General features: G+C 43.1%; 1 long non-coding RNA gene across 1 annotated transcript in view; it reads left to right on the forward strand.

The window, feature by feature from the left end:
- Nucleotides 1–22,373, forward strand: part of LOC311440944 — a 226,292-nt gene continuing 203,919 nt past the window's right edge. Inside the window, exons 1-2 of the long non-coding RNA XR_014695658.1 lie at nucleotides 1–68; nucleotides 12,643–12,744. This is a non-coding gene — a long non-coding RNA (uncharacterized lncRNA). The remainder of the gene's footprint in view (nucleotides 69–12,642; nucleotides 12,745–22,373) is intronic.

Below are 22,373 nucleotides of genomic sequence, written 5' to 3' on the forward strand. Positions count from 1 at the left end.
GGCATCTTCTCAGACTACAGCTGATCCTTGAACAGCAAACGAGTTACAACAGACCAAATATGTGAAAGGTAAATTTGACCCCTGCTCTGACAATATCACAGCAATTTCCCGTGTTGAGATGGCTTTAACTTGTCACAGTTTACAGAGTGAGCAAGGCTGAGATGTAGCAGTTTTACAAAGATCTTATTTCACTTCAATTTGAAATCGTTGTAGCATATGGACATGTTTAGGGATGGCAAGAAGGATTGTCGTGTTTTGTAATAACAGTAGATTTAAAAACTGAGATTCATTCCGGTGGTACACGTGTGAAAGGCTGCCCCAACTAATGATTTATCAGGCATGAGAGCGCATAAAGGGGTGTTTGTACTCCATCCAAAACTTCTCGTAAAGCAGTTTAGTTGCTCAGCTTTCAGCCTTCACTATGAGTTCATATGACTGCTCTGCAACTTTGCACACAATAGTTTATGCCAGTTTGACTCCATTGGTTTCAACAGAGCTTGGTTGCTTTTCCCAACACCAAACATGTCCATATGGCATAAGCTTTTTTTTTTTTCTTTTTTTTTTTTTTCTGTTGCATAAATATAAAATAATGAAGTAAAGCCTAGGAGTATGCCAGGGAAAGCACAGTGTGTCTCATATGAACTCAAGATGTCAGCTGTCTTTACAGCAAAGGAAGAGGGATTTTGGCCCAGTTAAAGGTACTCCATTAAGAGACATGTGAGGGATGTTACAGAATTACTCTGAATTGTCATTAAGAAGAGAAACTGTCTTCTATGAATGGAACATTTCTATGGGAGGATGAATCCTGAATTCATAAATATCTATGAACTACTTGTGACTCGTTGGTAAGTCCTGTTGGTCTCAATGTTACCATCAGCTAATGGGAATCATTCTTTAAGAGGTTAGCAGTGTGGTCCACATGTGAGCTGACACAAATACTCTAGAACGAGAGGTGTTTTACTGTCAGAGCATCCTTGCAGAGCACATCTTTCTGCAGATGTCTTCAGGTGTAGGTACATTTTTATAGGCCCTTCTTCCAATGTAGACGCTCTACACTGGGGAGTCTCTGTAGGCATCTTTCATCACTGCTGCTGGCTAGCTTCTGAGGACCTCAGGCATGGATCTTTGCTGACAATGATACGGAGTCTTGGAACTTTCCATGCCCAAGAATAGGCGTAAAGTTGCCTGGATTATGGGAAAGAATATTGGACCAGGAAGGAAATCCAAAAGTAAGAGGAAAGGACTGAGAATACAGTTAAATTTTCCAAGAATTTTAATAGCTTTAAAAATTTATTATTTTTTAAAGATACAATAATAGCATATTTTAGGAAATATTTTTATTCATTCGATAAAATGAGGACAGGAAGGCACTAAAGTTGGAAAGAAAAGGGTCATTTGAGCCAAAAAACATACTAAAATGAAACGTGTTTCTGTAACAGCTAATAGAGCCAACAGGATTTATATTAAACTTGTGAAGAAATATGTCCCTAATTCAGGTAAGTGTTTTTTATCCCTTAGTGGAGGAATGTGGTGAGACCTTACCTAATAATGATTGCTGAATTGTATAAAATAAACCATTACTGGGGCTACAGGCAGCAGGAACCAGTCTGTTTATGAAGCCTCATACAATGTTGACCCAATGAACTGTGCAACAAGTGCTGTGTTAGGCCATCCCATCAGCAACAGGCTGTACTGACAGCATTAAGCCATCTCAGTGTTCTCGACTGGGTGACAGTCTTGACTTGTCTGTGTAGAAATCTAAAACCCTTTTGAAAATCATGCAGGAAAAAAACAAAAAAAACGTTTTTCTAGACCTGGGTCCATAGGGAAGGTTTATGTTGTCCTCCATATAGTCCATCTCTACAGAGTGGTACCACAAGACAGCTTTGTCTCTCTTTACACATCCCACATTTGAAGACTAACACTGAGATCTAGAGTTAGGAAATAAAATTGGCTCGTTTAAAAAAAAAAATCATTACAATGAAAAAAAATCATTAACATCTCAACTGTTTTGTTCATGGTCATTAAATGATGAAGGTAGCATCGTATTTTTACAGCATTAATGACTGCTCTATCAAAATATCTGGTCTCAGTTGAATTATTGTGCTGGATCCCTTGGTTTTGAGCCAATTATTATTCAAGGTGAACTGTGAAATGCTTTTAGCACATTGAGTGCTAGAAAAGAGGGGAACTTGTCTGAATCACTTCAGTGCTCCTAGAAGTAGGTGAGGGATGGACACTGAGAGACAAGGATGAAAAGTAGTGGAATTCAATTTCTTTCTGAGACCAAGCTCTGGTACTAGTGAAGTCGTACACAGAAATTTCTGTAAAATTCTGCTCTCTGAGCACTGGATGTGCAAAGTAAATCTGGAAGTGAGTACCATGAGAAGCAGCCTCCAGCCTCCTTGGGCCTGTGCAAGCACTGATGTTTAGTTTGAAATCTGTGCTGTATTTTTTTTAAACCCTCTCCAAAATCTACAGGAAAAGTAAGGAATTTTAACAAATATTATTAAATTAAATTTTAAAGGGAAGAAAAGAGCTTATAATTAACATCTCTCGCAATCTCCTGGTTTTTGTCCTACTTTAAAGCATCTGGGCTCCAGTGTTGACAGATAAACTCCTTAATCTCTTTACCTCTGTTATATGTGCTCTCCAAGTTATATTTTTCCCTTCTAATTTAGTGGCATCTGAGCAGTGTGTGTGGGGAAGTGAGCCAAAGGCTGAAGTGTTTGCAAGAGAATACAGGAACATTTTTTTGTGTTGGAAAAGCACCTCAACGACGGATGCCCATGGACCAACCTCATTTGGCTAGCTGCATCTGTCTTGGCAGCTGCTGGAGGCGAAGTCTTCTCTGCTCACTGAAATCAGGCACGCCAAACATGCAGGGACCTAGCACTGTCGGAGGCACCAAATCCCTGAGCCATGAGGTTCGGTCACATCTGCTTTCCTCCTGAGCCTACCTGGAGTTGGTCTGAAAGCTTTACAACTCCCAGTCCATTCAGTTCATTTTCCTTCTGTAGATTCCTGTGCAAAACTGGTGCTGTGTGGAAAATTCCTCACTGGCCTTCGGAGAAGATGAGCTGCTGTGGATGAACCCAAAGCATCTCCATTCTCATGGGAACCACTTGAAACGTGGCCAGGAAAAGCAAGCTGTTTGTTTAGTGGCAGTCATTTTTTCAAGGGTTAGTTTGAAAGGCAGTTCGGCATATGACGCTAGTAGTGTCTGAAGTTTAATGGAAGGTTAGATGTCAAAAATCTGGCATATAATTGCATTTAGAGCTGTGAAATCCAAGATTACTTGCTAAATATAAGCCTGTTTTCTGAAGTGTTTCTCCCATGACAAGCAAACAATATGCTCTGTTAGGAACCTCCCACGTCTCTTAAGATGGATTTTGTTCAGTCATGTTTGCTTGGTGGCAGTCGGCTGCTAAAGTGACTTCGGATGCAGTAAATCTGCTTTGTCACTTAAATGGAGAAAGGCACATAAAGTCCCAATTACGAAATGTCATGGTTGCACTTCAGTACTATTGCTAGGGTCTCCTTTTCCGCTTAGGGAGCTGTTTTCCTTAAAGCACCCTCTCCTGGGATCAAGTGATTCCGTGGCATTTTTGGCTTTTGGAAGTAAAAGTTTGTTGTTCTCAAACTTACAGGGATTTTTAAATTACAGCTTAAACTACAAGCCATGTGAGCTATATAAAACAAAAGGCCAGACTTAAGAATGTGGTTGGTATTGTTTTTTTGGTATTCTTTAAACCAAATGATTTTCTGGGGAGTTGTAGAAGGAGAAAGTGTCCTGAAGCTTGGATGCTTGGAGCTCCCAAGGCTGAGGAGGCGATTCTTCATGGAGCTGGGGTGACAGCACAAGCCTTTGCTGGGAATACATGGTAGGGAATGAAGATCGTCAAGACACCTGCAGTGACATTTTTAAGGCAATCTCAATTTTCACTGTTCTGTCCCACACTTCATAAATGAATAATTGCAAGACATTTTAAAGAGTCTTCGTTTCTGCTTCAAGTCAGATGATGTGTTAGTAAGAAATGGTGACTAGAACTGAGCAAATTGGAAAAAATCCTTATGGATATTATTTCAAATTCCACAATGAATTTGGGTTGGCCTGTGTTCAAAAGCCTCTCATGTTAGCTTTGTGGAAAGATTTGGGTGCCAGCATTTTACTAGCACAACTATTAGGCAAATAGGATTTTAAAGCTGAAAGATTTCGGTGAGTCATTGGAAGTGAATTTGGTAATTTGGGCTATCTAACTCAAATTTAGCACCACAAACATTCAGGTGGCAGCATCATGAACCTGAATCCCTTGCACTTCCCTGAGAGCGTAGTGGAATGCTGGTCAGTAAACAGCTTTTGACATTCAGTGGAAAAAGAGTCCCAATTTTCGTTTTTCAAATAGTGGAAGTTCAAGACAGCGAAATCATTCCAGGAAACAGTGAGCTACTGTGTTTGCAATATTTATGTCTAAATGGATTAAGAAGTGTATGTCTGATGAAGCTAAATCTGTTACCAAGAGCCTGACAATGAGAATGTTAGAGAAACTATAGCGTTTTTTTTTTTCCTTCTTTTTAATAGAAATACATCTGTTTCAGAGAGACATGCATCTCTTGTTGGTATTCATGCAGCTCAGATGTGAAGAACAAAACGCTGCCCATCCAAAGGCACCCTTCTCAAGCATTTGGCTCTGGATGGCAGCAGATTCAGTAGGAAAGTTGGAAGTCTTAGCAACTCCAGGTTTATCAAGCAACTAACACTTAATCTTTGCCAGCTGTCTGTGGTTTCCTTCCTATCACTGCCAAACCAATGCTAAATATGGGTTTCATATTAGAAATAAATCTTTTAGTATATTACAAGATGGTCATGTTCCTTGAAGTATGCCAAATGGTGAGGAGCAAGACAAAACTTTAAGCATTGTGGACAGTTTTCTCTCAGAGTAAAGCACTGTTTGAATTCTGGCCTCTCTTAGGGTTGGTTATCACCTTGACTTAAGGGGTCATAAACCTAAGAAGAAAGTTGCTGTCTTGGGCTGAGCTGAGCTGACCCTAGACAGTCCAGAGCTGAGCACTCTTCCCAAACCAGGCATCTCCTTCCTGGCCAGGAGGGAGACGTAGACGTGAGGTGAGGAGTTGGAAAGGGAGAGAACTGAGTGTGTCATCAGGAGAGCTGCTTCACTCCGGGCTTGCTCCTTATTATTGCACTAATAACACTAATTACTATTGCACTGCTCTTTGGGCAAGGAGATGGAGTTCTCATCTGTGATTTCCAAAGCAGCACCACCTGTGCTCAGAAGGGGTGGACGTAGCGCAGGATCTGTGTGATGATCTGTGATGGCACAAGGGTGGAGACGGAGAACCATGGAGACCATTGCCTTTTGTAAGCCCTTCTATAAAGCTGTGTAACTGCAGGTTACATAATTGTTGTGAGCAGCCCTGGTGTTTACACGACCCATTACAAAGTTCTTTGGCAAGTGCCCACCTGCCACAGCTCAGCCAGCGTAACCAGCCAAATCCTGATCTCACAGCCCCACGGCCCCACTGAAATGGCTTGGATTTCCAGGGATCTGAGTGAGGTCAGGACCTGGCCCAGGATCCGCAGGGATGGTCAAAGCTGGTGTGAGGAGCTGCAGACAAATCCCTGCCTCTGCGCTGGTCATTCTGACTGCGAATCCCTTTAAGGTTTCATTGCCATAACTTTTTAGGTTGATCTAGCAATTAAAAAATATTATTTCTAGTTGTCAAAACAGAAAAAGGTACAAGAAATATGGATTTCACATCCTTGCACAGAGCTGGTGGCAGCTGGTATTCTTTCTGCATTTGTAATGACAAATAATGTTAACCTTAGCCATTTTGCTTGGCACTTGGGATTGTGTTTTTTACACTCATTATTCCTCTCAGAACAGGGAACAGTTTGTGATCACTGCTTCAGTTTTTCACCAGCCTCATGTCCAAAAACAAGGCTGAAGCCAAAGATTATTTTCTTTTTCTTCCATCGGAACAAACCCCACATCAATCACAGGATCCTCCAGATCATAAAACTCCTTGCTTCAGAAGACAGCAGAAAATCTCCCTGCTCTCTCACAAAAATGGCCTGTAACTGCGAGCCCTGGCAGATTCCTACCCCAGGGTTTTGGGTCAGCCAAGCACCGTCTTTGGTTTTCTTCAAAATGGGCTTCTCCTGCCTATCTTCTTTTCTCCACATCTGACTGTCCAGATTTTCCTCGGAATTCGTTTTCCTAAGGGCTTGCAAACAAATAAGAACAAGGCAGAAGAAGAGAACAGACAAGAGTAGTTCCCAAGTTGAGGGTCTGCCTGTGCGTGATATCAGCGAAACCACAGAAGTTATTGAAGCAGGCCAGGGAGGCAGGCATATTATGATAATGATAGCAAGTAAGACTGCATTGCCTGCTACTCTGCCATTTGTCACCTTCCTGAAGTGGCCCTTCCGTCTCAGAGCTTTTAGCGTGCCCTTCTCCGCCGATGCGAGCAGTATTGGTTATTCTTTTGGACGGATCCTTTACGAACTCAGTGGACAGGTCGACCTGCGGCTCTAAAGGAAAGTCCTTGCTCACTGGGGATGTTCTCTGCTCTTCTCTGCATACTCGAGGATGAACAGTCACGCTGCACCATTTCATTCATAAATTCGTCAAGCTGAAATTAGTGTGCGCAAACGTTCCCCTGCATTTTCAGCACAGGGTGGTCTTTTTAGTTTTTCTAAGAATACTCCGGAGAGCTTTTTACCAAAATGGATGTGATATAAGCAATTACGACAATGAATATTTCATTGCTAGACTTGTGAATATGCAAACCCATCTGGTTCAACCTTATTTAAGGGAGTATAAATACTAGCTTATGTTGTTACAAGGAACAGGAACATTATGATATGCCACAAATTAAACAGAGAGATCCCACACAAAGCACTTTCCTTCCCCATCATGTCTAGGAATACTTTGTACACCAAGGAAAAAATAATACAGATACTAAACCTAGAAAACCTTCACTGAATCTGACCTAGCTATCACCCTCCAGCTATCAGATTTTGCAATAAAGCAGAAGCTAATCAAATGCCACGGAGCTGTTCAGGGTGCAGGGAAGTCTCCCATGTATCAAGGTATTTACTGAACAACCTTAATATCTTGAATCAAAACAAATGGGGCAGCTTTATCAGTAGACTTTCACTGCTTTTCTAATCCTGTTTCTCATGCAAGCTCATTGTAATAATCCAGGCTGGATACTGTCCAGGCAGCTGGTGGATGTTGTCATTCCTCCATTGACTTGACAATGAAGGTGCAGGCCAAGAGTGAGAACCTGGAAGAATAATTGCCTTGACCACAGAGGGGTGGGAAAAGGCATCACTGGCAGTTTTGGAAGTAGCAATTACTAAAAGTCATGCAAAATCCTCTCCATCTCTTTCTCCATGATTGGAAGGATTCAGTTCTGCATGCCATCACTTGTTTTTTTGGCTTGGAGAGGTATTTGGAGGTTCATTCATTACTTGCTATAATCCCTCCCAGTTCAGCTGTGCTGAAAGTGAAATATTTACATTAGAAATAACATCATCACTGCCAATAGCTGAACTGCCCCTTGTAGAACCTGTGAGGGAAATGAAGTCTTTATAGTGCACTTTGCTATGCCATTCTCTTGATTACTCAAATTTTGCTCCCCTGGTACCATGAAGTGTGTGTGACCTTCGGAATAAACTATGAGCACAGCCAGCGTTATACACTATAGAAATAGGTTTTTGAGTACTTCCCTTTTGAACTACCTACCACTTGAATCTGACCAGGTTTTGGGGCTTCTTGGCTAGGTCTGCTCTCTTTAGACTTTGTCTTGCTCTCTGCAGATTTATATTGCCCTGTTAACACGATTCAAGTCCAAACACTACATCACAGCTGTGGGCTTTTGGGCAGCCCTCCAGCAATGAGCTGAATCTTTCTCTTTTGCCTTGCTTTTAATAATTCTATTATATGTGGACAGAGCTGCTGCTGCTTTTAATGCATGTCTTGTTGAAACTTTGCAGGCTCCTTTGGATTTACACAGGACTCTGTTATAAAAGGCGAAACTAAATCTCTTATCCATCCCACTCCCAAATCTATGTGTTTCTCTTATTTCCAAACACTTCATTTAGAAAGCTGGCCAGAGAAGCCTGAGCTAATGTCACGTGCCTCATTCAGTTCAGTTGTTTAGTCCAGACGAGCTTTGCTTTTGTAAACTTTTTCGGAGATATAGAATTAAATGTGAAACATGAGTCAAACAGTTTTTGGATGTGTTTAGCTTGGAACACTTTGTAGTTGTAATGTCCTGATTCAATACAGGAGAATGTACTTTTTTGCCCTCCAACAGCTTTCTAAGATGGCTTTCAACTGGATAGATATGTACTTACTCATCTTGCTCCTGATTCATTTGCTTTGGTTACTCCATCTCCTGCGAGGCAAACCAAGAAACTGTGCCAAGGAAGCTCACATTTGTGTTTCTGTGGTTTCAGAATGAGAAGAAAGCCCCGATCTGCAGGAAATGTTCCCATCCTTGACAGATTTTAGAAAAGGCAGGCACAGAATCCAGTTTAGGCAACCGCTGTAGCATAAATGCTTTACACAGAGCAGGTATGAGCATATGGCCAGGTAGTCCTTGAACTTATCCATGTAGTGAAACTCTCATCTAATCCATGAGCCTGTAGGCAAACCCCATCCATTTTTAATATCTGAAGGGCTGCCTGGGAATTGGAAAGACACTTTGGTCCGTGTTTGAGTAATTCTCTACCCTGGCTCTTTCATCTCAAAGGCCTCTTTGTACGGGACTACTCACATTGATATTGCAGTGTCTGGTACACCATTTTGCAGCTCTCTTGATATGGGCTGCCTTTTTACCCCTCCAGCTAGGTCTGGCTGCTTCTGAATGGCCTTACTCTTCCACTGCCTGGCTTGCAGACCTCAATACGCGCAGCAGGTGAGCATCAGCAGAGCATGTGTGTCCCTTCTGCACAGTCCTGCTTGGCATTTAGGGCAGGGGGACAGCGTGACTTCTCAGGAGGCTTGTCTAGGCTAAGCTGGTGTTTCAGCAGTTGGTATCTGGTTTGAGGAAGAGAGGCTAAAAAGGAAAAGAGGCAGATCAGACTGCAGCGTGGAAAAGTAATTCCTGGCTTGGTTTGGTTTCAGAGACATGCAGGTTTCTGGCGGGAGGCAAACAGAGCTCCCCTCCTTACCCTCCAGCGTGTTTTTTCCCCTTTTTGTGCATGTGCACCTGTCTCCTCGCTGAGCTCTCCACCTGTTTAACCTCCTGTTTTGCAGGCTGGGGGCAGTTTGCCTGTGACTGATCGCTTTGCAGCTGCCGAGTGCCAGAGCAGGTATCAACAGGAAATCCACGTGCTGGGCTTTCCACAGCATCAGAGAGCACATCGTGCCCCTCTTGGCAAGCTGTCTTGCAGCGATTCCTCCCAGCTCACTGGAGCTCATCTGTGCTGGATCAGACAAAGGTGCCAATCACCATTTGTACCCTCACATTAAAGCCTTTTGCACTTCACATAAACATTGCTTATCACCAAGTTCCTGCCTTGCAAGCACAGCATGAAGGATTAGTTTTGGCATGGAACAAATAATAGTAATCTCCAGCCACCTTATCTGCCCTGTATCAAGGTCAGAGCATTCCTGACCCGAGCTCTGGCTTGGCTGGCTTGGAGCTCTGTGCACGTTACGTGGCTTAAAGGTTTTCTGGAACAAAAAGCTATTCAAAAATCTGATGGAAAACACAGAAAAGGCAGGGCATGGGCTGTTATTCTAAGTCAGCTCGTGGAAACTTGTTGCCAACTGAGCCAATATTTTCCACTCATCTGAGATAGTGATGGAGGTCAATGTTCATTTATTACCTCAGCTGGCCTAGAGTGTCACCAGTGGTTGTTTATCTCAGCTATGCACCTCATGCAGCTACAGGCTGTAGCCTTGGCTGCGTGACAGTGCAAAGCCAAGAGGGACTCTGTCTGAAGTCATGTTTTATTCAGTTACCTCTGGCCAGATTCGTTTCGTTACACTGCACGGTCATGATGTTTCTTGGCCAAAGATGCGCCCGTGTAAATCAGGAGTGACTCAGAGAGCCACGCTGGATGGTGGAGGATTAGCAGAGGCCTGGTGTCTCCATCAGGAGAAAAGAAGCTGTGTCCGTGTGAATGGCTCTGTGTGAGCTGTCCCCAGGTGCTGGGTCTCTTTGCGAACATTTGAGGCCGTGCCTGGGGTCCGCAGTGTGTGAAAGAATCGTGCTAATACGATCAGCTTTGGCAAGTTATTGAGTCAGACCTCTCATCATAATCCACGTGTTTAGTTCAGCAGTCACTTGGCGCTCGATAAACCAAGCTCTACTGTGGGAACAGAGTTTTTGTACAAAAGATCCAATTAAAGATTATTTTTTTTTCTAAAATAACCTGTAATTGGTTGTTACGGGAAATTATTGAAATTCACGTTTCAGCCTAAAAGTAAGCTTAGAAGCATTACATTTTGGAATTTCATAATTCTTCTCCCACTAGCAAACTTGGAAATCTTATTCCCTTAGCTCTGGACCCATTTCATTTCTTTTCATTTCTGGAGCTGTAGACATACTCCAGACCCTGAACAAGCAATGTTTGTTCTGTTCTGGAAAGCTTCAGAGGTGGACAAAAATGAAATCTACAGTTCCTCCAGATATTGTCAAATCTGGAAACACAAGCAGAAGAGCTGGCATTTTACTGTTGCAACTGGGCACTTGTCTGTATACCTCCTCATGATTCTTGTGCATCATACTGCTGAGCTGTGACCCCCTGTGGCCAATATGCAGGACAATTGCTTTGCATTTTTGACCATCACTCTTCAACCCTCAATTCTTCAGTTTTAGCAGCTCTTTAATTTCCTGTTTATTTTATTCTGATTATTTATTCTATAAAATTATTCTATTTTATTATTCTATAAAATCCTGATTATTTTAACATTTTTCTTGTTTGCTTTATATTTAGCCCTTTTGATAGCTTCTTTCTTTTCTTTTTCTTTCTTTCTTTCTTTCTTTCTTTCTTTCTTTCTTTCTTTCTTTCTTTCTTTCCTTCTTTCCTTCTTTCCTTCTTTCCTTCTTTCCTTCTTTCCTTCCTTCTTTCCTTCTTTCTTTCTTTCTTTCTTTCTTTCTTTCTTTCTTTCTTTCTTTCTTTCTTTCTTTCTTTCTTTCTTTCTTTCCTTCTTTCCTTCTTTCCTTCCTTCCTTCCTTCCTTCCTTCCTTCCTTCCTTCCTTCCTTCTTTCCTTCTTTCTTTCTTTCTTTCTTTCTTTCTTTCTTTCTTTCTTTCTTTCTTTCTTTCTTTCTTTCTTTCTTTCTTTCTTTCTTTCTTTCTTTCTTTCTTTCTTTCTTCTTTCTCTCTCTCTTTCTCTCTCTCTCTTTCTTCCTTCCTTCCTTCCTTCCTTCCTTCCTTCCTTCCTTCCTTCCTTCCTTCCTTCCTTCCTTCCTTCCTTCCTTCCTTCCTTCCTTCCTTCCTTCCTTCCTTCCTTCCTTCCTTCCTTTCCTTCCTTTCCTTCCTTCCTTCCTTCCTTCCTTCCTTCCTTCCTTCCTTCCTTCCTTCCTTCCTTCCTTCCTTCCTTCCTTCCTTCCTTCCTTCCTTCCTTTCTCTCTTTCTCTCTTTCTCTCTTTCTCTCTTTCTCTCTTTCTCTCTTTCTCTCTTTCTCTCTTTCTCTCTTTCTCTCTTTCTCTCTTTCTCTCTTTCTCTCTTTCTCTCTTTCTCTCTCTCTTTCTTTTTTTTCCTCTCTCTCATTCTCTCATTTTTTTTCTCTTTCTCTCTTTCTTTCCTTCTTACTTTCTTCCTTTTTCTCCCAAGTGATGCAGCAGTTTGTGACCAGATCAAGTCATCATCAAACCAGCCTGCAGTTCTGGATTTGTCATGTACCTTCAGTATGGAAAGTAATGGTTGTTTATCAGATCAGCCTTAGCCAGTGATTGTAAAGGGATGTTTTTCTAACCTTCTGCTACCTGGGGTTGGAGTTCTGCAGGGGTCACTGATGGGATGTTTGCCAGCCTTTATGTTTATCATCCAAGGTTTTTTAAAACAGGGTGAGAATCTCCATCATCGGAGTTACAACAGTATGTTTGTCACTCTCACCTGCAGACATCTGTGGTATGAACAAGACAAGGCATTGTGGGTGGGGTTGTTCTCTTGCAATATTTGCTGTCTTAGTCTTGTGTGGTCTTTGCCAATATGCTTTTACATCCCTTTTGGTAGATGATGTGTTTTTATTCTCAGAAGTCATATAGTCTTTTATTGGCATCCCCTGTTTGTTGGCTAGGATATTGGTTGCAGCCTTATTTTCCTACAGATTCCATTGCTCTCAGACTTTTGTGTGTGTTATGGAAGGAAACGCCAGGCTCTTCCCTGTGCAGAGAGAGATTCAGGTGAAGGGTTGGTCTGGTTTATACTAGATATGTATGCTGTAAATGAATGTCAGAGGAAAGAATCAAGCCTCTGGGATCTTTGGATGCAGCCTATGAAAGATCATGGGATGCTTCTTTTGGAGTTTTTAAGGGATAGATAATCACGTTTCTAGTGGAAAGAGCATTTTTCTCTTATTAAAACTTCTGTATTATGAATACAAAGTCCAAACTATAACCCTACTTTTGTTTCTTTGTTTTTTCTTTGGGTTTAGAAATGGACATAATCGGAGAAAGCAGCACCAGAACTGATCTCTTTCACCGCATGATGACGTAGAACAAAGCTCAAGATGTTGTGTGACCTCAAGGAAGATCAGGTCAGGACTGACACGTTCTATCATTTTCCTTCCTGATATAACATTTTCTTGGTGAAACATTTTTTTCTCCTTGTTTTGCTTTCTTCTTCATGTATCTAGACAAACTTGCAACCACAGACATAGGGAGAGAGCAAAGACGCAAAATGCTGTGCTGCCTGAAGGGCGGCTGTACCTGGATAACCATTGGTTTGTCTCAGAGCCCTGTGTGCCCACACCTGTCCTCTGAGATCAGGCCATGTAAAAATCCTGTCCTTTCCCTAAAAGTGCACTTGTCTGGCTAATGCTTGGGATGTGGGTGCAAAATGGAAGTATGGTAAACTCCTGAGAAGCAGGGCTGTATCGGGTACTGATAAATGGTCTATTTGTAAATAAAATATGGGGAGAAAGACACAAGATCTTTATTCCAGGTGGAGTAAACTGCATTTATTCACATTCTTCTGTAGGTGCACTGCTGGTATTGAATGTGGTCTCTCTTTGCTGTGGTCGTCTTACTGGTGAGGGAATAAGAGTGGGAAACTGTAAACCCATTTGGTTCAGATAATATGTTACATGAACTCAGTTGTTGGGAAGGGAAAAAACAGACAATATTTGTTTAGAAAGTGCAGCTTGTTCCAATTTGTGAGAAAGCAAATTAAGAAGATTGAGTTTTGTGGGGGTATTTTTAAATGTGGCAGTGTAGGGTTGGGGGGGCTGCCTGTAATCATGAAAGCCTATGAAATAAGATTTCTTTTTTTCCTAAAAAGAGGAGCCCATTAAGGAATTTTAACATATAAGCCATATAGTACCGTAACACCTCTGCTCTTGGTGTGTTCAGCTTACCTTCTCCTGCAGAGTTTTCTGTCCCAGCATCCCAATCTCTTATCCCAGTCTCCTCCCATTATATCTATCTTCTCCTCTTCTTTTGCTCCATTTGGGGTATGAGGGGAAAGAGGCAAGCGGTCCTGCTTAACATTCGAGCTCACTTTAACCTCCCAACAGAGGTTGGCTCTCAGCTTGGGTAGGAAATGATGCAGATCTCATCTCAAACAGGGGACAGAGATCAGCAGAGGGGTGCAGGGCACGATGGGCTGGATCTCTGCACCAACATGGGAGGTCCCAGTCAAAGCAGGTTTTGGTTGGAAGCTAGTGACAGATCAACCAAAATTCTTCAGTTTGCAGCGGGAATTGTTGGGTGAAAATCTATGGTGTGGATTGTACAGGAAAGTAGATTTTGACAGACAAAATGTTTCGTTTGGTCTTAAAAGCTCTGAAGCTCTTCACTTACTGGGGGAGAGGCAACTTCCAGCTATCTAGCTGCTGGGACTTTCAAAGGAGTTTAAAAGGAATTTTAAAGAATTAGGATCTTGACTGTCAAATAACCCTTCATATCTGTTGCAGGAAAAAATGGTTGAACAATTTATTTTCTGGCTGTTTAAAGTTTTGCTCTTATGCTACTAGGAGGAGCTAACATTTTTATGCTGAGTTAGGGTGTTGCCTACTAGTGAGGAAGATATATATGGACCTCATTCTTGGGAAACGTATTCCTCTGTGCACTACAGATGAATCAATTCCTTTAGACTGGAGCTGCATAGGTGTCCTTTGGTGACACAAAACTGCCACGAAACTCAGCAAAAAGCTGGGATTGCAAGAAGTAGATGTCATAATGAGTAATTGCTACCGAAAGGGAGGGCTCTGTTTTTGAGCTAATTGGGAAAACTGATGATGTGTTATGGAAGGGGGAAGAGGACATTTCATGAGATATTCCCATAATTGGTTTGGGTTGGGGTGGCCTTTTTTAAGGAGCTGGTTTAACCAATTCCTTCATCCCCACAAACATTACATAAGAGCTGCTGGCAAAACTAACACACACACACACTTCTTGTACAAAGGACTAAAAAACCGGCCCAGATGTTTACAAAGCAACCACAAGAGACAGGAAGAAAAACAAACATACAGAGATGTTTTAAATGCAGAGCAACCAACAAGCATAGGAAAAAAATATCCATGTTCCTGGCAGTAGCTTTTGAACATGATGAAACCATTTGGGACAACCATCCTTCAAACTTGCCCCATGGCAGGTTTGAATTATCAGTTATGTTTTCATTCATTACTTAAGGCCAAAGACTTCATCTTTCAGTGTAGACCTACCCTTCTCTTCAAAGGCACATTGAAAAGGTGAGGCGGTGAGGCACATCTTCATCCATTTCTTGATTATTTGTCCAAATGGAGTAACTCAGCTTGCCCTTACTTTGCTTCTTCTGACAGAAGCTCTGCAGAAAGGACATAGAAGCGGATGCTTGTCTCCCTGGCTTCCTTTTTGAGTGAAATGGCACTGCAAATTGCTGCATCTCCACTTTCTTCAGGCAATGCAACGAGGAGTCTGGCTTCTGCACCAACTTGTTGGACTTCTTTGCCCAAAGCCACAATCCCCATGATTTTTAGGTCAGGAACAAGAGCTTTTTTTCTCAGAGGTATTATTTTGCTTGTCTCCTTTGTTTGCTTAAGTGAGAATAGTTTGGAAATGTAGTGCATTTGGACAGACTCTTGAATTCATACAGTCACTCCTAAAATGCAGCTTACATTTTCCAGATGGCTTAATAACAAAGCTGATGTAATATTCTTTGCACATACATAAAAGTATTAAAGGATCTCACCAACTCATGTGCCTAGGTGAGATAGTCCTGAACTACCAAACACAAGGCTAATTTAGATCTGTACACGAATGGATGAAGGTGCCAGGAGCAATGCTGCTTTTTGTTGAAGAAGACCATGCGCTGTACTCCTAAGCACTACAGATCTCTGTAAAAGCTGTTCTCTTCAGCTCCTGGTGTCCTGAATTTGCTGGAGGAGGGCATGGCTTTTGTCCTCCTCTACCTACAAGTCAAAATGCTTGAAGAGAAGAGGAAAAATGCTCCCCTCAGGCAGGAATGTGGAGGTTGCAATTTATCGTTCTGGACTTGAAAGAGTAATTTTCAGTTCCAACTTGTTTGAAGAGGAATGGGCTGGTGAAAGAATTTAAGGGCACTTCTGAAATGCAAAATGTTGCCTGTCTGTGGAATGGCCCAGAAATGAAACATCCGTGAGGATCTATGGCTCAGATATTCCACACTGCCTGGACAGAATAATGAAACACTTCTCTTGAGATTTACGAGCTTGGAAAATAGACTGCAGACTTCCAGCAAGGCCTGAAAATACTACAGACTACAGTTGGAGTCTCTGTATAAGCACTACAGGGTGGGAGTATTGGGAAGGAGTCAGAGATGAAGTGTAAATGCAAACGCAGAAAAAAATATATTCTTTACTGTCATGAGACTCTCAAGCTGCAAAAGTGAAAGAGATTTTATCTTTCTAGTGTAAATTCCCTGTTCCTTGTTTTGTTTTCCTAACTAGGTACTGTGTCCAACTTCCTACCATTGCGCTGCGAGGAGAGGTGCAGGGGGGGGAGAGTGAATTCGGGTGGGAGCTTCTCTCCTAAGAAATGCACAGGTGGCAGAGATGGTGAATTCAGGTTCCTTCACCTTCCTCCGTGAAGGCCAGGGTCTGGCAGGCACATGCTGTGAACGCTGTTTCGTAGCATATTGTGAATGCTGATCTGTCCCCTCTGGCGAGTAAAGGAGGAGCGAGGCGGTGACTCGCCCATTTGAAAATAATGCCGTTTCCTATTAGAGAGTGGAAATGATCAAATCCTAGAAAACAGGAACTTGAGGTTAGCCAGACCATCGCAGCCCCACCGCCGTGTCAGCTCTAGGAGGTGTCTGACGTTGCTTCTCTGTCCTGTTCCTGAAAAACTGCAGCGAGTGGGATTCCCTGGTTTGTACAAGCTGCACAGTTCAATTTTTTTCCTTGTTTGTAGTGCCAATCTCTCTTGCTGCAGGTTTGAGAGTGATTTGGGGTGTGAGAAAATCTTTGTTACGTAATTAGATGCGTCAGCTCAAGGAATGACATCTCACCCACCAGTTCCAGCTTTCTGTTCTGAGAGCAGGGACCAAAACCTCCTGCATACACCCCTAAAGAAGGACCAGTTTTCATTGTCACCTCTTGGACGCCTTTCGTGGAGCCGGGCTCTCAGAAAAGCTTCAGAGCACCAGCCCTGAGCTCTGCTGAAAGCCCAGAGAGCAACTTGGGTGCCACGGTGGGGAGCTGAACTCCTTTAAAAATCTGGTGCTGAGCCCTGCTGTAAAAAGAGCCAGCTTTGCAAGGTTGCCCCAAAGGTACCCAAAAAGAGCCTACAGTCTAAATAAAGAAAACAAAGCTGGATCTATATCTGCCCAGCTGAACAGGACCTGGAATAATACAGGGAAGAGTGTTCAAAAACCAGGAAGGGGAGTGCATGCCCATCACCGCCGTTCCCCTAGGTTACAGAGGAGGCTTTTTAGTCATTACTTAATTTGCATTTGTTTGTTTTCCCAAGACTTCTACAGAGCGAAAGAAACAGGTTTAGTGGCTGTTGGGAAGAATTGCATGTTAAGGGCAAGGACCGCTCCCTAGATAATCCCTGCCTGTTATTCATCATGCTGTAGATTGTTATTAGCCTGATGGAAACTGTTTCTCAGTGGCTCTGCGTTCCTGGTGGGGACCCTGTAAACTAACGGGGCACGGGGCTTGGTTGGTGATTTCCTAATAAACGCCATGTGCAAAGACAGAGCAGAGAACGTTTTGTGGGTGGAGAATGAGAACAAGTGCCTTGTATGTGATGATTGATACTGCCAGGCGGACAATAATTATGATTTACACACGATTTCTTTATTCTTGAGGGGAAATCCCAGTTGCCAAGTATGTTAACGATGTATGTAATGGTGTGTTAACGGACACCATTAGTTTGCTGGACAAAACTGAGACCTCTGCCAAAACAAACCTTCTCCAATGGTACATTTTATGGATCAGCAGATTCTGCAAATGCTTCGGCGTGAAACTGAATGGTGGGGCACACGCTTCAGGAACGGCTGGCAGTTTCCTAACCGCAAGTTTAAAGGTATCTGCTAGCAATTAAACGCACTCAAGCATTTTCTTAATTTCAGCATCTTAACATTCCTCTATGAGGTGCAATAATTGCAGTCCGGAAATAGTTTGTTTTAACATTATGACAGAAATTAGTACAGAAAATAGTCCCAGCTCGCGTTAAGTTCTGTGCCAGCAGACCCCTGGCTCAGGGTGATTTCGGAGCACCAAGAGGTGCTTGGTGCCACCTCTTGGGGAAGCACTGGTGGCAGGGCTGCTGTCCTCCTGCCCCGATGGAGGCAGGATGGCTTGGCACACTGTGAAGGTAAGTCAAGGTGTCAGGGGCTGGGGCAGGCAGAGTTAGAAGTGCAGATACAGGTGTGTGCTCTCTGGGGGAGCTGCCTGCAGCTGGGCAAGAGGAATCTGTGCTGCGGAGGCATGCGATATCGCACACACGCCCAGGCAACAGCGCTTTCCCTGGAAAAAGCCAAACACATTTTGCAGTTTGAGTTCCTCCGTATGATGCACAGTTCATACAATTTTTTGGGGGGCTGGGAATTTTCTATTTCCGCCAAAACTGGTTTAATTCAAAATGGGGGGACTTCTACAGGATCAGATGCACACAGCAGCTCAAAGCGTTGTGCCATATACTACCCCAGGGCTTGGATCAACTGGCAGATGCGAGCTTCCTGCGCTTGGAAACCTCCAACATTTTTTCCTAAAGGCCAAGCCATGAGATCCATTCACTCCAGGGCAGAACTTCTAGACTCTCCCTGTACTTGTTCCTGCTCGGCCTTTTGGAATAGATGTGCTCAGTAAAGCTCATTAAAGCAGTTTATTGCCTCAGTTATGAGCCTTCCTGTATTAATACAAGAAGTTTGGAGCACAAATATGGGTTAAATAAATGGCTGACAAGGGTAGATGGATCCAGGAATGATGCTGGTTCTTCCTTTGAAAAGTTTCCATTCATCTCAGACACGATAGCCTAATCTTTGACTGAGACAAGAGTTTTACCTGGATAGTTTCCAGTCATGTTAATGGGAGCTGTGAAAACCCAGTGCATATCAGCAGAAGAAGTGGCCCCTTTTTCAAAGGAATGGTTTTGGTTGTTTCTTCGTGCATTACAATAACCAGCCACCAGACTTAATTGCTTTTTGTACCACTTTCCCTCCCCTCCTCGTATCTTTATCTCCTCATGCCATAAAAATACTGCGCTTTAAAATGAAATCAAGGAGACAGAAAACAGAAGAGCCACGTTTTGCATGAAAGGAGAAACACATGTTAGGAATAAAGACTCAAAATGGGCAAACATATTGAAGACACACACGCCTTCCCCTCCTCATTTTGCACCCTTGCAGGCCGGCAAGCGTGAAGCTGCCCTCGTGCCTCACCGCACAGCGAGGGGACGGGGTGATGGCTGTGGCAGTCAGCAGCCATTGTCCCCTAAAAGTGGCCTGCCATCGTCCCCAGAGAGTTGCCTGCTCTCATCCCCAGAGAGGGACCTGCCATTGTCCCCAGAGAGGAGCCTGCCATCGTCCCCAGAGAGCGGCCTGCTGGGCCCGGCGCCCAGTGGGGAGGTTTGCTGCTGTGTGAGGATGTGAACAAGTTGTGGTGCTTTTCTTGGAGCCGAGAGCACTGCTGGCACAAGCAGGTGAAATTCTTCTGACAGAGCCAGAGATGACCCGGTTTGTGAAGGGAGTAGTTTGTTCACAGGACAGAGAGGCCTGGGTTAATCACGTTCAGCCCCTGTGAGGATCCTGCTTCATGCACCCAGTGTGTGCTTGCACTGTAACCAGACCTGGGTCGACTTCAGGCAACCCAGCCCAGGTATTCCAGCATGGATTATGCAGCGTTCCCATGGAAATGCTCAGCTGACTCGCTTACAAACATCTCCATGCTGCTGCTGCCCTCACCTGAGCTGGGATTTCAAGTTGCTGTGGCTGTGCCCGTGCTGTCCAGCAGTGATGGCAATGCAGGCTGAGCTGGAGAACAAAGGGGTCTAGGGGAGCCTGACTCCACCTGGGCCTTCTCCTTTTCTTCCTTGCCAAGAAAAATAAAAATATATTCCCCCCTCCGACTCCTTGAAAAGGAGGGGGGGAAGGTACAGGAATATTTTAAGTACTTGTTGTTTTTCCTAAGGGGAAAAAATGCAATGTGGTTTCATTCTAGCCATGCAAATATTTATGTGAGCAAGGGAGAAGCAAGATCAGAGAGAAAGGCTGGGTTCAGTTGTGACATGGGCTTTGGTGCCAGAGACGTGGATTTACTCCTGGCTCAGGCACAGATCGCCTGTCTGACCTTGGGCCAGTCACGCTCACCTCTGTGCCCGCAGCTGCCCGGCTGCTCCAGCCCCCATTTCTAGGGGCTAGGACAGCTTCAGGGTAAAAAGTAGATTTTTTCAACCCAACAGGAACTCCGAAGGAACTCCTAACACTTTGGAAGTGCAGTAATAGTGGAAAACGATGGCAATTTGAGCTAGGGAGGGTACCTCCAAAATTTGTACAGTACCGTGCATGCTGTGCTTGATTTGCTGGCATCTTCTGAGTGCTACTGTAATGCAAACAATGGTCTGCATTCAGTAAGTAGCTCCTCAAATTTCCTGTGGATATCCCCAGCAAATCTGTATTTAAATAAGCAATAGTTTCTTAATCCGGGGCTGCAAGTTGCTGGGGCAATTTGTACTCAAGGTGAATGCTGAGGTTAGGGAGATGTTGAGATGTATAAGAGAAGCTTGCCATCCAAATTGTTTCCATCTGTTTTCATTATGCCCCACTCCTGCAGAATAAACCAAACATTTTAGCTTTCAGCCATTTCCTTCTGGACTCTGTAAAGCTACCTGTGCTCAGAAGCATTATTTGGTGTCTTTAAGTGCTTTAGTCTGATGTTTTTACAGTTGAATTCAGCCAGTCAGGAAGACCGCCTGTAAATAAGCAGACAGTTAGGAAAGAAGGCTGAAAAAAATAATGGAGAAGCAGTTTCATTAAATGAAAAAATCCATCAGTTTGTATTATTCAAAGCATAAAAAATATTCTGGTAATACATTTTGGATATACTAGAATTTCTTGACAATTGTGTAGTTTTGCCCTATCTTTTTTTCTACTTTTTCCCTGCCAAAATTTCCAGGGCTGTACAATTTAGTAACCCATATTTCAGCTCATGCCCAGTTTCCTCTGCGTTTCGTGTGTCATATCTGACTTCTTGGACACATCAGCCCAAATCTCCCAAGGCTCAGGCCTGTGTTGGTGGGACTGAGGGTGACATGTGCACCTCCAGTGTCCTATCAGAAAGGGATAATCATTTTAAATCTCCGTTTTTGCTTCTTTTGATAAGATAAATGGCAATCTCAAAGGAACACACATTTTGCTAAGCATTTTCGTGTAGAGAAATGGAAGGAGGAGGTATGTCAAAAGTGTTTCAAAGAAAAAAAAGCCATTAGTTGTCTGCTGCAGTCATGCATTACCTTCTTCAGATCTTGAAGACCAGAAAGGATCAGAAAGAATTCTGTCTGGTAACTGAAAATATTTCTTCCCAGACATGTCAATACATCCTACCCTTTCTTTTTTAGCTAATCTTATTTGTGTTTAGTTCTGAAGAGTGATTTTTATTTGCTGGTTGCCCAGTTGCCCAGATGTGTATATTACCTTAAAAAAAAAGTAATTGATTTTTAGCCAAAAGGACAGGAGAAAGGTTAGGAATGTGCAACACAGTTTCTCATAACTTTGGAGGAGGCAGATGTTTCTCTTCTGGTTCCAACCTTCATTTTCTTTGCATGAAGAACGAGTTCTTTAAAACCAAATAAATATCCCTTTGAGAAGAGCATGGCTCCCACTGTTATTCTTTAAATTAACTCTTTTGTGGCTAAGGCTGAGCTTAGCTTGTTGGCTTTGTGTTGCCAAAAATAATGGAGCAAAAGAGACAATGTAGTGTGAATTTTTTGTATAAATAGCTTCAGTTATTACTCTCAAGAAAAAAGTAACAACAGCAACAACAAAACCTCTGACATCTGACAATATGAATTTTCATTACTCATTCTTGGTAATGTAAATATGACTGAAAATATTTTTTCTTGCAATTAAGATTTCATTTAAGCATTCATAATTGCAAACATAGCAGCACATATTTCACGTCTGTAAAGACAACAGAGAGTGCAGTTGTATCTGCCAGCAGTAACCCACTCTGGGCATTTACTGAGGCGGGCAGAAGGGAAAGAGAAGTGAAGGTTGTTACGGATGGTAACAGTGCACGAGATGGATGTTGCTGGTCCCAGGCTGGAGTAACTTGTCTGTGTCATGCTTGTCTTGGTGATGGAAATGGTGCGATGCCATTCTCCTTGGGCATTGGGACCAAAACTTAGAAAAGTCTCCAGTAGAGAGAAAAGCGGAAAATGTCTAATTTCAGGTTAATACTCTCCCTCTACTGACACTGGGGATGCCCTGAGACAAGGACTGTAGTTAATTCTGTGCTCCACAGCCCCTGTTTCCCAGGGAAAAGGACCGAAATGTTTACCAGGGCAGAAGGCCTGGCAGGGGAGTGTATCTGTGTGTGGCTGGGAATGGACACTCTGAGATCTCTAGGGCCTACTGAAGCAAGGCCAGAGGCTGGGGGTCACTGATAAGGTAACCTCGGCCACAGTTTGGATTTAGTCATTTGTCTTTGTAGAGTCTGACTGATGGGAAATGTGGACAAAAGCCTTTGTGAAGCTCTGCTTGCCA

This window comes from Aythya ferina (assembly GCF_964211825.1).
Source record: "Aythya ferina genome assembly, chromosome: 8".
NCBI classification, from domain to species: domain Eukaryota; kingdom Metazoa; phylum Chordata; class Aves; order Anseriformes; family Anatidae; genus Aythya; species Aythya ferina.